At 37.6% G+C, this 17,967-nt stretch overlaps 1 long non-coding RNA gene across 1 annotated transcript in view; it reads left to right on the forward strand.

The window, feature by feature from the left end:
• The first annotated feature begins 4,001 nt into the window (after positions 1-4,001).
• The window catches only part of LOC139439216 (uncharacterized), a 298,744-nt gene continuing 284,778 nt past the window's right edge, over positions 4,002-17,967 (forward strand). The window contains exon 1 of the long non-coding RNA XR_011648997.1: positions 4,002-4,210. This is a non-coding gene — a long non-coding RNA (uncharacterized lncRNA). The remainder of the gene's footprint in view (positions 4,211-17,967) is intronic.

Below are 17,967 nucleotides of genomic sequence, written 5' to 3' on the forward strand. Positions count from 1 at the left end.
GGAAAAACATATGTAAATCAGAACAAACGTATCACCCTTTTGCTCTTCAAACTTCTATCATCTCCTTTTAACAGCTTTGGGTGATTTTACCTGTATTGTCTGCTGCATTCATGCTTACAAAATATTAATTTTCTTACTCTTTATTAGCTGGCATTCTCTTCTATGGCAGGGATTTCACTTAGAAATTTTTTTCAAATATTTCATTATGAAATATTTATATTGCCATTGATGTAGGTATCCCATGAGATATTTTTTAGGCTTCATAAATAATAGAGAACTTTGTGCTCTACAGGTCTGTGGCACATGTGTGCAGTTGAGTACTCCTCTTTCTTTGGACAGGGCAGAGAGCCAAACAGATTTGTCTACTCACTTTTTGGTCATTTCCCCCCTGTTTATCAGAACTGGCTTCATATGTATTCTTATGTAATACCTCTAATGAATTCATCTCTTAGAGAATTTGTCACAGTGTTTTGGGAGTAAGGTGGGTGGTTTCCAGAGTATTATGGTTCAAAGAGTACTGGATTACGAGTCTAGAATATTAGATGCTGTCAACCTACTCACTGACCTTCAATTCTCCTTCAAGAGTTACAAAATGAAGACGCTTAGCTTTCCTTCTTTTTATTCCTCAGATTTTCTGGTCCTTGAATTCTATGCCTCTACAATTTGCCATGAATATTTTTGATGGGTTTCAAAGGACTTTTTATAAAATCTTAACTATTTTCATATCAAAACCTATCTCTCAGTTTGCCTTGCCTCCAAAAAAAAATCCAAGGACAAGGCCTTCTTGTGCATGTAAGATCTGAAATCACCATCGTCATTATCACTATGGAAACCATCACCATAGTCACCACCATCACCAGCAGTATTATCGCCAACATTTATTTGATGTGTTTCAGGTGGTAGGAACTATGCTAAAGGCATTACATATTTTCTCATTTAATCTTTCAATAAGAATTATCCCTATTTCTAAGATGAGAAAAACTAAATTGAGAGGGAGTTTGTCCAAGGACACACAGCTAGAAAATGCTGGAGCATGTGCTCACTAATAGGTTGGTCTGATTTCAAAGTTTATCCCCTTCTGCACTATTCTGCATTCACTTCTGTAGGGACACACTAAGTAAATTACCAGACCCTTTATGAGGCCTGTTACCAAATTCAGCAATAGAATAAGGACATGTTTTTCCATTTTCTGACTCCCCTACACCTATATACACTCATAGTGTACATTAACAGCCATCTTCCATCCAATTAAAATAGGCTGTAAACCTGTCCATGATAAGGTTGCTAAAACCAGGGCTTCATCAAAATGCTTTCCTTGAAACTTCTTTGTTTTAAACCTTTCTTATTTAGAAACTCAGTACTCTGTTCTCATTTTCTATGCTAGAAATTTTTTTCATTAGTTCCCATGTGTTTCTAGGACTGTGAATATTCTAGTGACTCATTACATTTTGCAAATATTTGCTCACAGTAATAGACAAATAAAAGTTCCAAAATACAGGGGTACCTCTGTGCTGATGTTCTTAATTAGGAAACAAATGATGAAATAAGGAGTATTTACCTTTTCTTTTCTCCTACCAAACTTTTGACAATAGAAAGTAGTTGCTCTCATTTCTCAGTTTCATGTCTTTACCAAATGATGGAGTGTTCTTTTCTCTATAACATCACTAAGAAAGAAGGAAAGTTTTCCTTGTGTTGTCGAGAGGTCTCAGACATCCTTCCACTCCATTTCTCCATCCCAGCCTGCCCTTTGAGCTAACTTACACAGATTTCCATAGGCCAAAGCAGAGGGAGAACTGTTCAGAAGAATTTGCATATGTTTTTCTACTCGTACGTGTTTAATGTGCTTCCAAACATTTCCGTGTGACATTGCATTGTACATTCAAAAATTAAAACCTATATATATCCACTCCATTTGAAGAAGGGAACTTTGTAAATGAATATTTATGGTGGCAGTAATTTAACATGAAATTATAAGGAAAATGAGAAAAGTAGAATCTGAATGTAGAATTTGTTAGGCTTATAACCATGTTAAGTGCCTTTTGTAGTCTACGTTAGGCATTGAAAGCCCATGGTGAGAAGAACCAAAAGGAAGGAATGAAGTAAGGAAGGGAAGGAGGGAAGGAAGGAATAAGAAAGGTAAAAAGTAAAAGAAAGAACAAATTTGGGCTCTGTTTTGAAAGGGAAAAAAAAATATGCAGTTTATTTGATCTTAATTTTTCTCATAGTAGCCTTATAAGGGCAGATTAATTTTCCCTATATCGCAGATGACTATTCTAAATAGATATCATGTGTATAGTCCTCTAATATGCAGTCCCAGTATTTTGTGGGCATAGTCTGTGTAAGATGACTGGGGGATAGAGGCAGTATATTGGATTAGATGACTTCCTTCCAAGTGTTTATCCACCAATTGTGGAATCAAGATGAAACATGTGAAAGGTCAATAACAGATGGTAGCCTATAATTAAGCATAAAACTGGACCATTTGGACTGAAATAGCAGGGTAAAAGGACAGGGAGATTAGTAAAATGAGGTATTGTATACTTGAGCAAGGACAGTAATATAAGAAATTTAAGTAATTTAAGAAAAGGGTGATAATATTAAAAAAATGAATAAAGACAAAAAATTAAAAATTAAAAAAAAGAAAAGGGTGAGAAAAGAAAACTACCTACATCATGTATTTTCCCATTCCTTCCTCATTTGCTAAGAATCTTTCAATTTAATGACCAATCAGTAAAACTGAAAGTCATCTTTTTGTACCTCATGAAGAGGAACTCCCAAGTTTCCAAAGAAGCTGACAAAAAGGTAAAGTAGGAAAAGACTGATATTTATTATGAAACCTCTCGTGTAAGTGCTGTTCCACTTTGACAGATTTAGAGATAATAAAGAGGCAGATGCTGGGAAGAGAGGCATTTTCCCATACCAAAGTATCATTTCTTTTATTTCGCTGGCTGCTTTCAAGGGAGCTGCTGTCCTTTCCATTTTTTCATGTCTTTTCTCCTGCTGCCAATTAGTCAGTCAGTCAGTATGTCTTTCTGGCTCTTTTTACCTTCCCTTTCCTCTTATTTGAAGATAAAATTTCAAAGAGAAAAATCTCTAACCTTCAACTGAGCAAATGATCCAAAGGTGGGTGATTTTGCCAATTATTTTCTTAAAGGAATAAAATGCAAGTTTTATGTACCTCCTGAATACCACATTCCCTGGCTCTCTGGTCCTTATCTCACACTCAAAGAAGAAAGCAGAATGTTTCTGCTTTTACATGTTAAAGAAAGGTAGACTTTCCCCTTTGCCTCTGATAGTTGATGGGCATAACTTGTATCAGTAATGGGTGGAAGGGGATAAGGTGGAGTTTATTATGAGGATCATCCTTTATCATCCCTGACAGATCTAAAGCTCTGTGTAGACAGTAATGAAGTAAGGGGCTCAGGACATAGAAAACATATAAATAAGCTTTCTGCTAACTGCTTTTTATTACCACTAGCCTGGAGCTGAACTCAGCATGAATAGAGAAGCATTTTTATAAGGAGCTGCTTGGAAATCCTCACAGGAATTGGAGAAGAATGGGTGGAGGATGGGGGAGGAGGTTCCTGTTGATGGGTAAATCTGCCTTCATATTTCCTCAGAAATATGGAATATGGAAAGGATTTGTAAGGAGTCCACCACAGGCAGATGAATTTCCAAGAACAGTTGCAGAGAGTGGAATTACTCAAAGCGGTCTAGTAATTTGGAGGGGAGTAGTAGTGAAGCAATGACTGGATGGGAACAGATTTTCTGAAGGATTATTTGGGGGGCAGCTGATTGAAATACATATTTGCAAAGAAGGCATATAAAGAAATGGGTCATTTGCTTCTCCTGCTTCTCTCCATATTGCATAGAAGGAGAGAAAGAGAGGGAGGGAGAGGATAAAGTAAAAGAAAAGAATGAGTGAACTAGGGAGTAATGCTTTGAGAAATGCTCCAAAACTTTAACGTGCAGTGAATTACAAGAGGATCTTGTTAAAAAGCAGACTGTGATTTAGTAATTCTGCACTGGGGTTGGTATTCTGTGGTCTATCAATCTTCCAGTTAATTCTGATTCTGAGAACCAATTTAATAGAGCAAAGATAAAATAACAAGTGAAATTCAGGATGAAATGAACATCAACAAGTTTGAAGGAGAGAAGACGAGAATTTGTGGGAGTAATGTTCTCCAGTTTGGAAGAAAATAAAATGGTGGTAAGTGCATGGGCTTGACAGTCCATAGACTTTGATATGCTATCCACCTTTGGCATCAACAAGATTTGTAATGTCAAGTTTCTCATGCCCTATGAGTTTCAGTTTTCTCATCTGCAAAGTGTAATATTTATACTGTGTCTAGGCTTGTATGAATATTTAGTTAGATAGCACATATAAAATGCTTAGTAGAAGGCATGTAGTATGGTCCATGCTCAAGAAATCTTGAATTCTGCTTAAGATCCTATGTTCAGAACCTGGGGTCTTCCTCTCTCCAACTTCACTTTGCAACTGTTTATAAAATGTTATTCATTGTGCACTGGGGGATTCTTTGGTGGAATTATGCTGAGGGGAGTTAAGGTAGCAAGGTGAGATTAAAGAACTAGACAACAGTTTGGGAAACCAAAAAGAAAACAATATTCTATGTCATATTCATATTTATTTTAAATCCAAGAGATACCTTTGTCTTTAATATAAGCTTTCTACCCAATAGTTGAATTCACATATCCATGTATGTCTGGGTGGGGACTGGGAACACTTTGCATTGGTTTAGGTTTGGGCATTGAATAAGGTAAATTTATTTTACTGGCCATAGGCATGGTTGAGCAAGTGATATGCAGATGATTGTCTATCTAGGGGGAAGAGGATGAGGCAATTTGTTGCATTGCAAAGAATTTTGTACTGTGGAGACAGCTAGTCCTGATAGATCATTCCAATCTGGTTGTATACAAACTCTCTGCATTTGGCCCATTACCTAACCTCTCTGTGATTCATAAAGTGGAAATATTAATATACAATTTATAGTTGCTATAAGTGTCAGTCATAATATACAGTAAATAGCTGGCATATTGGAATTATTTAAAGAATATAGTCATGGAAAGCACATGGATTCATCTTATGCCCATACTTGAGTGTGACTGGAAAGATTGAACTGGTAGTGTGTTGGTTCAGAAAAGGAATATTAACTCAGTGCTAATCCTGCAAATCAGAAACTGTGGAAGTTGCATTGACATGCTATGTCTAAGGTTTGTGGAACACCTCTCTTTGGGGAGTGTGATTAAGATCTGAAGGCCATAAATGGTGAAAAAAGTAATGAATCTGGTTAAGAACCAGGCCAAGGCCACCAACTCAGTGGTTCTTTTAAAAGGCAAAGCAAGTGCTTAAAGCACTGGTTAAATTTGGCCTAAACAGGCTATGGTTCCCTCTGCTCAACTTCACTCTGACCAATCATGTTGACCAAGAATGTAGCCAGGCCTAAATAAGAGTGACTAGATCCTTAAAAAAAAAAAATCTCTTAAGAACAAGGATATGTTTCCTCTTCATCTTCTATCTATATGTTTCTCAGGAAATCTGACACTGTCTCTCTCTCTGCAATTTTCATTTGCTACTAAGACAAGATGGTGGTATAAAACGACTGCCTCTCAAACCTAAACTATACCTACTGTAACTTTTTCACAAAGTTTAGCTCTCAGAAAATCCTAAATCCAAACTATAGTTGTCTAGGAGAGAGAAGATACTTGGTTCAACTTGAATTAGGTGTCCACCTCTGGCCCACTCCAGGATAGCCGGAGAGTCAGGGCCAGCCAAAAGACTCAGGGACATCACTCCTGTCGAAGAAGGAAACATTTTGAACAGTTCAAAAGAATGAATGCATTATGGTTGCAACAGGCCTTTATTTCTCATAAATCAAAGGACTGTCAGTTAACTCCCAACAACTTTTGCTTCTTATCAGCTTTGTTTATTCAACACTGGGCCACTGGGCTATGCTCAGGAGAGTGAATTCTGTTCTAGATAGAGTCATAGGAAAGACATAATCCAGGATGGTTTTCTGCAGCTTCTTGGGAGGATAGAACAATAGAGACCCTTCTAACACTTATTCTATACTTTCTTTTCACACTTAAAAAATTTTCTATTTTTAATTTGGAGCCATTTGTTTTCTTGGAGGTCCCCAGTGAGAAAATTCTCCCCTTTTGCATTTTCTTCAAACTATAGATCATATTCTGAGGGCACTCCCCTATTTTTAGTTACCTCAGTATAAATTCTGCATTGATTCATTTTTCTTCCTCCTTGTAATTTCTGCCTTTTAAGCTAATTGACCTTCCCACACGTAAGAGACAAAATGCAGTGATATCTCTCCACATGCTAAAAGTAATTGTCAGCTGTCATTCTCTGTATTCTTCCTTCCCCCAGCAATTTGACAAGATAAATGCTGCTGTCATGTTTACAGTGCTACCTGCTTGAAACTGGATATTTTATTAATTGATTCTCATATTGACAAATTTCCAAAATGTGATAATTTTGTGTTCTTATAAATTTTATGCTGGAGTAATGAACAATAAGTATCCATGACAAGGAATGGGCTTAGCAGATGTTAAAAGGAATATCAGTCATTGTCATCGCCTTCGTACTTTAGCATCCTCCAACCGCTTAACTCCCTTCTTAAATTGCAGTTCAGAACAATGTCATTAAGTTGCATTTCCAGTAGAGTAATGGCAAAGAAGTTACCTCTCATGTGCTGACTTGGATCATTTAATAAATGGCCATGCAGAGTATGTATTAAAAAGGATCCAGAGGCCTTATATGAAACAATGCTGGGATTAAATAGTTCTGATCAAGATGAACACAGGGGAGCAGAGTGATAGCATAAGAGCCATAAAATTTCCTAACTAAATATTTAAAATTAGGTTATTTTAGTTCATGGCTGTTGAAACAAATACCATACAATGGATTGGCTTAAACAATGGGAATTTATTGAGTCATGGTTTTGAAGCTAGAAATCAAGAATGTAGGCATGAGCAAGGTGAGGCTTTTATCCTAAAGACTGTTGTCTTCTGGGGCCGGTTGTTGACAATTCTTGGACCTTGGCTTTTCTGTCACATGATGATATTTCTCTTGGCTTCTCTCTCATCTGATTTTCATTCTGCCTGTAAAGGACTACACTAATCCAGATTAAAGCCCGACCTGATTCTGCGGGGCCATATTTTAACTGAAGTAACGTATTGAAGAGATCCTATTTATAATGGGATCACACTCACCAGAATGTGGACCGAGACGGGGAACATGTCCAAACTGGATACAAAATTTAATCTGTCACACAGACCAGGGAGCACACACATTTTAAAACACACAGGAGAGATCAAATGTAATCGAGATTGGAATCTGAGAGTCTCAACTTCACATACTGGCATTAAATCAAGTGGAACACAGTTGAGAGATATTTTCATAGACCCCTTCAAATCCTTAGTCATGGAAATAAGCTCAATGTTTTCTAAATACGTATTATGTGTCAGGCATTATTCTAAACACATTCATGCACTCATTATCTCTTTCTCTCTCTCTGTCTGGCTGTCTCTCCCCGCACCCCCCAACAGCCCTAGCCCTTGGATAGGTGCTTTACGTATACTTGTCTATTTATTGTCCTCCCAAATCCTGTAGAGGAACAGTGATTAATCATAAAAGTCAACATTTGAGATCATTAATTGTCAAAATGGTGGATATTAGATCTATATATACCAAATTACTATATAGTGCCAAGTATATATGTGAGTGCTATACTTCAAAGTTTAGTTATTGGAAATCAGACAAGGGAAAAAAAAGTTATAGACTTTTTCAAGTTCTTTCTCATTACCCATGATTGGATCTTTAAATAAAAATGCAAAAAGAATAGATTGTATTATAGGAAATCTGTATGCAATGGAGGCCCCTCCATATGTTTCGTTATGCTCAGATACCACCAAACACCACATCACTGCAGATAAATAATATATGGAACTCATTTGTGTTTATAATTCAGTATGAATCTTATTTCTTTCCTCCCATCACTTACAACCTATTTTAAGGGCTAAATAAGTGCATGGAAAGTAAAATAATAGTTTTGGGGGTATTCTTCTCTCAGTCTCTTTTCTCTTCCACCAAGGAATATTATTTACAGAATGTGGGTCAAGTTGATTTATTTTGTTAAACTTTGCTTTGAAAGACTGCCTTCTTTATTATGACGTGATAAAATCATGATGTATCCTCTTCTAATCCATTTTTTGAAAACTCACATTCAAATAGTCAATGGTTCACATAAGTAGATTCAAGTAATTTAACAAATCTTCAAATTCAGACATTATTATGGCCATAGCATCTTGGAAATAAAACCAACATCTGAGCATTAGCCAGCGGCTTCTGCACATTTCCATATCAGTTGTGCTGAGAAAGGGAAGAATTTTGCGTCTAAGTTTCATTGGTGGACTCAGCCTATAGCTATACTGCTGTTTCATGTAAGGCATAGTGATACCCAGGAAAGAAACCTCAATTGAGAGAAAGCGGGGTTATTTTCAGTACCAATTGTGTTTTTTTCTAGGATTAAGAAGGTTTTCTATACCAGAAGTGGTGGTGAGGGAGGTAAGTCTGGGTTCTCAAATATCATGTACCTAAAATCTCTAGTTGTTAACTCTAACTGCAAACAGAGTACAAGATAAGGATATGACAAACTGATAGGAAAGAGCAAAGGCTCAGCCTCACCAAGAGCCACTCAAATCCTGTATCCATTCCTTTCAGCTGAGTGAGACCAGGCGGGGTACTTAATATCACTGGGACTGTTCCCACATTTTGAAATGGAGAATTAGGGAAATAAATATCCACAGCTGGTCTCATGAGGTGGGCTTGGTGCCAGTGTGCAGACAGGGCACTGAGAAGTTGGTTTGTATCATCTACATGTGAGTAAATGTTGACATATTAATGGACTGACTAATCATTTCTTCCGGCAGTAAAATGGGATGATGTAGAATCTGGACAAGAAGGAGTAGGCTTGCATTCAAGGATATTCATTTTTAATGTTAAATTTTAAGATTATTCCTGCATATTGAAATAGGCTTTTCTGATTCATAATGCACAAATCAGACCCCATCAGCTTTGAATTGTTTAATTAGAAGTGAACTGGCATAACTTATTACTATATTTGAAGTCTTAAAATTAGCATTTTTGAAATATGCTCTATCTTTTCTTGAGACCGAGTGTGGAGAGACAAAATGAAGGCATGAGGCTGTTTTTAGTGCTGATTCTACCATCTTTTAAGCATATCTTCTGGGAAAAGTTAACTAGCTTCTTCGTGCCTCAGGCGCTTGACCTAAAAATGGGAATAGCTACCGTTGTCCTGTCAACCCGATACTAATAGATTTTTGGAGGCTGTGAACATTTTGTGAAGTGATTTCTCCCTATTCTACAATTTCCTATCAGAGATATCCTTTTCTGTTTTCTTCACATTATGAGTCATATTCCACCACTCTTTCTTTTTGTCTCCTTTTCTTTGTTAGATTTTATAGTTCTTGAGGACAGGGTAATTCTTATTTGCTTTATTTCTAGCAGTGCTTGCCACATAGTAGTTGCTTAAAATTATGCCTGTAAGATAGGGAGAAAGGACGGTAAGGGTAACATACTTCTTGATTAAATCATTCATGCAAGTATTCATTCATTTCAGAAAGAGCCATGCAAGTGTTGATGTGTTGATGTTTAGGCAAAAAGATAGTGAGCTTCTGGCTGCAGCTGTTCTCACTGAAAACATTTTGTGTTCAAAACTAATATTCTTTTAACTCTTTCCCTGGGTGAGTAGCTTGTGAATATTTAGCCCATCAGTTTGCTTAGGATACATGTAATGATCTAAGGCACACAAGCCCATTTAATGATTGTCTGGATGGGATGATGAAAGGAAGGGCAAATGTCATTGTAGCATCCACTAGGCACACAGCTTGAGAAAAAGAAAACATTCATTAACATCTCTATGGAACTGCTCCTATATCTTTTACTACAGTTTTAAAGTTTTGTTTTTTGTTTTTAGTTTTTTTATAATTCTTTATTACAGACACTTAAAAACACATGATGCAGTTGAAAGATAATTAATTTTGAAATCAGCAGACATGGGACCAAATCAAAGTTCTCCCAGGGACAAATCTGTGACCTTGTACAAATCAATTAATATCCCTGAATCTCAGTGTCCTCTCTTTAAAAAAAAAAAAGTAAATATAATCTTACAGTATGATGGATTTTAAATGAAAAAAAATATGTCCATATGCTAGCCTGTTAAATAGTCAGTAAGCCACAAATATTCTTCTTCCATTACTCCTACTAGCTTATGTGATCCTATAGGGAGCATCCTGAAGAGGTGAATCTTTCTGTCCTCCAGAGCATCCAGAGAGTGATAAGCAAATACTTGGAACTCAAGGATGAATAGAGAAAGAATGAAGATCAAATATTCTCTAGGGAAAGTGACATAATCATGGACATTTTCAAGTAAATGGAAGTTTGGAGGTCAAGTTTGGGGATATCATTAAGTGTTTGTGAGTTGGAGATGGGGATGATGTAGAAACCGAGTTCAGGTTAGACCTGACTTCAGTTCTTTCTCTCACATATCCTCAGCTGTGGCTCTATCCTGCCTGTCTCTGTTCTCTGATGCACAGGTCCCTGCAGCTTCCTCCCTGCCAGAGGTGGGGTTCGGGCTGAGGCTAGAACTACAATCTGATCTGGATGAAAAGAAGCTGGTCCTCACCAGCACTGTGATTTTCAGTCCACCCTACTTCCCCTTTTGACAGGAGTGAAGTTAAGGTGGTAGCTCCCAGCCTCTTTCTCACTTGGACAGGCTCAAACTTGGACAGGCTGTTCTCAGGATTATACTTACACTTATGGCCTGGTATCTGTAAGCTCCTACCCCAAATAAATACCCTTTATAAAAACCAACCAATTTCTGGTATTTTGCATCAGCACCCCTTTGGCTGACTAATACAGAATTTGGTACTGAGGAGTGGTGAAGTGCTTTTGCAATTACTGCAGTGCTGGAATGGTTTTATAAATGAGTAAGGGATATTTTTTGGAGAAATTGTGAGCTGCTTGATGGGAAAGGCCTAGATCACTTTGAAGAGATGCTAAAGACACTTAATGATGCCTTAGAAGTAAATGATGAAACTATTGTTAGAAACTGGAGGAAAGGTGATCTTTGTTTTAAAGTTGCAGAGAACTTAGCAAGATTAACTTCTGGAGTTTTATGGAAGGCAAAATTTGAAAATGGCAAGCCTGGGCATTTAGCTGGAAAATTTCCAAAATAAACCCAGCGAATGCAGCTTGGCTTCTGCTTGAAGCTTATAGCAAAATGTTAGGTGAGAGAGATATGCTGAGGACTGAATTGTCAGACACAAAGAAAACAGAAATTGATTCTGGAAATTCCAAGTCTCTGGAAATCAAACTCCCTGATGAAAGTTTCCCACTGGAGGATTTAACTAAACCTGGAACTTGTAAATCAGGATTGAAGATGCAGTTATGTCAGAAAGACTTGTGGATAGTCTTATCGTCTGATGGCTTGGACCCCTGCTTTCTGCATGCTAAACCAATAGACTTTTTGAGAGAGCTGTGTAAACAAAACCACTGTCAACCTGGGATAAAAGGCACATGGAATGGAGAGATTGAAAGGGAAACGAATTCAAGAGGAAAACCATGGAAGTTGAGATCAGGAATTAAGACATCACCTTGGGCCAAGAGAGGAACCCCACCCATGTGTACAGAGAGGGTGAGTTTGCACCAGCATTTGAAGAGGGTGGATGTTTCCACCCAATGTTCTGGGAGAGTTTTGCTACCCCATGGTACAGAGAGGGTAGAGCACATTCCCCTAGGAGTAGGGCAGTTAAGATAAGCACCCCACAGGTCTGAGAGGGGTGGACCTATCTCCCACGGATTAGGGAAGGCCAGGTGGTCAACTCGTTGCTCCAAGTGGGTTCAGCCTATATGCCAAAGGTTAGAGGGAATGTTGTCTTCATATCACTATACTAGGGGGGTTAAGACTCTAACCCAAAGATTGGGTAAGGTGTGGCAATCACCCCCACACTCTTGGAGGGTGAGGTCTGGAGCTTGGTGGATACCCAGATGCTTGATGAGAGTGACACCAAGAAAATGGCCATTGGACAAGCCTGTGGACAGGATGGGTTCCCATGAGGCACCAAGGGGAAAAAAAACTGTCATCTTGAGAATGACTCTCAGATTGAAATGGAATGGAGGATGCCCTGCAGATTTACTGAACTATAGAGGTCCTGTGACTCATGTTTCCCTCCAAATCTCTCCTTATTGTAATGAAAATGTTTATCCTTTGTCTATTCGTGTATTGGAAACAGATAAATTGTTTTGTAAGTTTCAGAGGTCTATAGCAGACAGGAATTTGCCCCAAGACAAACTGTATTTCTTTAAAATGATTGTCATATGATTTAGTACTTGCATTGTTACTAATTTAAAGTTTTTGGTTTTTTTTTTTTTAATATTGTAATGTCTTTTTGGAATTCAGAGGGTGGAGTGTAGCAGTTGGATGTGGGTATGAATTCCAAAAATAGATGTTGGATTATGTTTGTAATCTGGTCTGTACCTGGGTGTGATTGTGTTATGATTAAGGCTTTGATTGGGTCATGTCATTAGGGCATTGAGTCCCTGCCTCTTGTTAGGTGTGGACTCACAGATGAAGGGCATGGCAAAGGACAGAGTAGAGGGTTCTTAATGTTGGAGTTTTGATGTTGGAGTTCGATGTTGAAGTCTTAAGGTGGAGTCCCAGGGAAAGAGACAGAGACATTCACCTGATAGTCTAGAGCTGAGCTTGTGGAGAAAACAGAGGAGCTGAGCCCAGAGGAACCCAGGAAGCCTGAACCCTCACAGACATTAGCACCATCTTGCTCCAACATGTGAAAATGGGCTTTGGTGAGGGAAGTAACTTATGCTTTATGGCCTGATATCTGTAAACTCCTACCCCAAATAAACACTCTTTATAAAAGCCAACCAAAATTTCTGGTATTTTGCATTAGCACCCTTTTGGCTGACTAATACAATATCCTAGCCTTTGATCATGGCCATGAGGATCACAGATACAAAGTCTGATCTGACATAGCTTTGACATGAAAAAAATCAATCTGAAGTATAATTACTTTAAGTCTGTGGAAAGCATGGATAATTTGGAAAATTAGTTTTATTTCATTTCATAGAGTAAAGTAATGGCGACATGACCAAGAGAATCAGCACAAAGGATTCAGAGATATGGAATTCGTATGGCAGGTCTCTGGCTTAAGGAAACCTGACATATGGAAAGCATTGTTTACAAAACTAATACATTAGTGGGTGATTATCAGGTTTCAAAAACATCTTCTAATCTACACTGGGGTTGAACTAAGAGGCCCTTTGCATGGCAACTTTCGTTGTTTTTTAAAGTGTTATAGCCCATTATCAAGAAGAGGATCTAAGAAAGATTTTCAAAAACATTGAGCTAAAATGAAACAAACTATTGCACACAGAACATAAACTTCAAGAAAAAAGCCATGATATTTTTGCAATTGATTTAAAAAATCAAAGTAGTTGAATACTTTTGACACATAACTCCTCAGCATATCAACTGAGACTTTTAATCGGTGACAAAAATGGCTTAAGCATGAAGAAACTGTTTTATTCATGGAATGGAAAATGAAAAAGTCTTTGGTTAGATTGTCTTCTGATATGACTTGATTCTGAAATTCAATGATTTCATCAGTCCACATTCTATCTCTGGACTCCACCTTCTCTGTGTGGTTGCATTCTCAAAAAGGTTTTCATCATGGTGTGGTGTGTGCTATCTCAATGGGGGTTAAATCCAGGAGAAAGGAAAGTCGTGTCTCTTTTCTGGTCAACCAAACAAGTTCTGAAATTAACTCTGATTGCCTATATTTGCATTTCATTACTAGCCCTGAAATAGATTTTGTTGATGAAGGCATAGACTCTACTGATTGACTTAGCCTTTGTTCACATGCCTGTCTCTGATGCTGGAGATGGTGTCACCTAAAACACAAGGTCTGAGAACCCAGTGGTGAAGCAAAACAACAAAAACAGAAAAATATCCATTTATCATCTTGATTTACTAATGTTCAACTTTTATAAAGTATAAGCCAGGAGGTAATGAGGTGAGATCCAGACCAACATCTAGGACAAATACTGATGGTTCCCTTCTACTAGAGGTGGGATAGCAAACTTGCCTTTCCTACAAGATGTAGTTAGAACACAGCCATGAGTTCAAATATCTCTTCCCACCTAAAAATAAAAAAGCTTCCAGTTGCCTGTGACCGATTCACCAAAAAGTTCTAGAACATTCCTTATCACTCCCATCTGGCTGTTGTCTCTCACCACACACTGGTGTCTAACAAAGTATTTCAACACCTAATGTAATCTCTGAGCCTGGATGAAGGATGATATCTACTTGGCTGAGGATCAGCAAGAAAAAGGATGAAATTTTTCTTTTTTTCTTTTTTCCTTCTTTCTTACCAGATGAAAAAAAAAAGAATACATGTTTAATTTTTAGTGAATTTTCAAAGTGATTTGGGATACAGTGTAAGAATTATTAAATGCTATAAAAAACCCTGAGAAAGAATGCAGTTCTATGTTTTAGATTAACTTAAAATGAATGAGACTGACAGTTCCCATTATTTCTACAATATTGTATGAAGCTAAGCTTTGTAGGATGTTTCTAACAAACACATAGATAACCGAAGAGGGTCCATCTGGTTTTCCAGAGTAGGGGTGTGGCCCCATAGGAAACAGATAGAAAGTCAAGTAAAAGCAGGCAAGTCTCTGACTTTCAACATATTTCAGTTTATTTTTTCTACTTTAATCCAACTTTTTACTTTGTACAGAATTTTCGCTGCTGTTTCAAAGTGCATGTCCTGTCTTGGCTCAGTTTGCTATCTCCTTCTGTGAAACTGATCTACATATTTTTCAGTCCAGGGTCTGACGTGAAATGAAGGAGACTGTGGACTAAATTCAGGTTTTTTTTTAAGGACATACATGCACTACAACTTGGATCCAGTAATCTCATTCAAACTAGGGTACCACAGTGAGGCCTTAAAACCTTGCATCTTAGATCATGCCATTCCTCTTTTTAGAAACAGAACAAAACTTAGTGAAGTTTAATCCTCAATTTTTCCATCCAATTCTTTGTCACCCTTATATACCAAAGTCATTACTACCTGTCATATTTCCTCAAGTTGTTCCTCTTCTTTGTAAAACCCTTTCTTCTCTCACCCATTCATCTAACTATAGTTTAAGTCCTATCTTAAAGTACACCTGAAGATCATTTGGGTTCATAATAGCCTCATTTTTCCTTGATAAGCTTTGGTACTTATCATCTAAATTACCCACTTTAATATACATGTGTGTGCATTTACATTTTATGTGCTTTGCATATCCAGACCTTAGTCCACAGCTCACTCCAAGATGCCCAGCTGATTTCTTTGAATTCCCCTGGTAGTCAGTGCTAGTCAGCATCTATTGCTTGAGTTAATTCAATTTTCTTATCACTTCAGTCATTTTTCAAGCCCTCATATATGTTCTACCATCAATTAATTAACCCAATTTTTCAGCACTTCTCAAATTTCATTGTAGGTCAGTATCACTTCAGATACTTGTTACAAAGGAAGATTCCTGAGCTCCAAATCAACAGACATAATTCAGAAGATTTGGGGTGAATTCAGAAATATATCTTTATAATTCTGAGGCAGGTGAGCCAAACACCAAACTCTAAGTAATATTTTCATAGATATTTCAATCTCTTATATTTATGCAATTTTTCTGTGTAGTAGTCATGTGGAAAGGGTGGCCATGGTAGCTACTGATGGTAGGGAGAAGGAAGAAGAGATATGGTGTGGGGGCATTTTCAGGGTTTGGAGTTGTCCTAGGTGGTGCTGCAGGGATGGATGCTGGACGTTGTGTGTCCTGTCATGGCCCACTGGGTGGACTGGGAGAGAATGTGGATTACAATGTGGACCATTGTCCATGTGGTGCAGTAGTGCTCCAGAATGTATTTGCCAGGTGCAGTTGATATACCGCAATGATGGAAGCGGTTGTTGTGGGAAGGGTGGGATAGGTCGGGTGGAGGGTATATGAGGACCTCAAATTTTTTGAATGTAACATTTAAAAGAAAATAAAGAAGAAGAACAAGAAAAAAAGAAAGTAGTTTAAAAAAATACCTACATCCCTGTCCCTCCTACCTGAATTTTCTGCTCTCACATAGCCCCCAAATACCAAGACATGAGGTAAAGAATGTCCAAAATGGAGGAAGAAGAGAGAAATGATAAAAATATGAAGTCTGTAGAAATTTGGCTATTTGAGCTTAGAGATAGTCGAATGGCCCAAATTTCTGGCACATGGAAATATTCCAGCTTGATGTTTCAGTTATGCCAAAACCACTCAGTGCACCCACTCAAGTGAACAATCATTCATACAAGGATATTCTTAGGATTTGAAAATAACATCACCAGCTAGTTACTGATTTACTAGCAGAGCATGACATTCCAACATCCTGATTTTTAGTTCCTTTAGAGTTGAGGTACTTCAGTCACAAAAGAATATGGCCAAGCAGGATCCAAACTGAACATATGACTTACATGCCACTCATACAGGTGTTTTTCCCATCCTTACGATTTGGGGTTTGGTTGGTTGGGGTAAGATCTAGAGGCAATTCAGTAGGACAACTAATTATGATTGTGCATCAGTCCTCATCAGTGGCTTTTGAGAAGCTTCAGGAACTGGGGATTAGGGAAATGCATGAAATAAAGAGGATACAGCAGTGTAATACAATAAGAGCAATGAGAGGGACCCCACACTAGATGTCCAAGGGCTTATGTTCTAGTGACCAGTCTATAAGAATGTCAGTGTCAAATATTTCAGTACTTGCTACATTACCATATTATCAGGAACTGTGCTATCATTCTTATTAATAATCTAATTTAATCTCCCCCAAAATGCTATCAAAACGGTTATCTCATCATCTTTATTTTATAGACAAGGATACCAAGTCTCGAAGATGTAAAAAATATTTTCCCATATTGACAGCTAGTAAGTGTCAAAATTGGGATTTTAAAACCAGGAAGTTTACTCTAGCAAATCTAATCTATTACCCTCCCCTGATCCTGTCCTGATAGGTGTTAAGACCTTAGATACAGCTTGACACACATCAAAAATACATATATATCATTGTTTCAGTTCTATTTATTTAATAGGATTGGCAAAATTTCAAGTTAAATAGCAGATATGAAAGTGTATGCTTATGTGATGCTATTCCAAGGGAGGTTTAGCAAAGTAACATGGCTGAAGACGAGTCTTGGTACTCGTAAACAAGAGGTGTGCACTAGTTATGTCAGTTTGGTAAGGCATAGGACGTCCTACACCCTCAATTGTCTCAACTATTGTCTCGATGCCCGTAAACCTACTTCTGTCCCCAAATCTAAGATCTCAGATGCTAGTAAGGAAACCCACAATATTGAAATTGAGTCATTTATAAGATTGTTGAGAAGGTGGAAAGATTTAGGTAAACATGATTTTGGGACTTGGGGGTTGGCAATTTGTGAGCAACACATTAATCTAGAGGGGTAAAACTTGGGGAAGAAGAACTGTGATTTCAAATATATGGATGGTATTAGAAACAAGGAAAGTTGTTTTGTTTTTTGTTTTCTGCATGACTTCAGGGGTTTGGATTTGCATCAGTGAGTAAGGGATACTTGAGACAATTTCTCTTGGGTAGTAGAAATCACGTCTCAAAGCTATACGTAGAACTAATTCAAGAGGCATTGAATTCACTGTTATTTAAGTATTCAAACAAAGGTTACAGAGGGACTTCGGCAATGAAATTTGGGATGAAGTGAATAAGAAGGTAGTTCCAAGTTTGACTGCCCATCAGAATACCTATACCAGGTCTTCAGGTACCAGCTTCTTTTTTTTTTTTTTTTTTTTTTCAG

Source organism: Dasypus novemcinctus, chromosome 6, assembly GCF_030445035.2.
Source record: "Dasypus novemcinctus isolate mDasNov1 chromosome 6, mDasNov1.1.hap2, whole genome shotgun sequence".
NCBI lineage: Eukaryota > Metazoa > Chordata > Mammalia > Cingulata > Dasypodidae > Dasypus > Dasypus novemcinctus.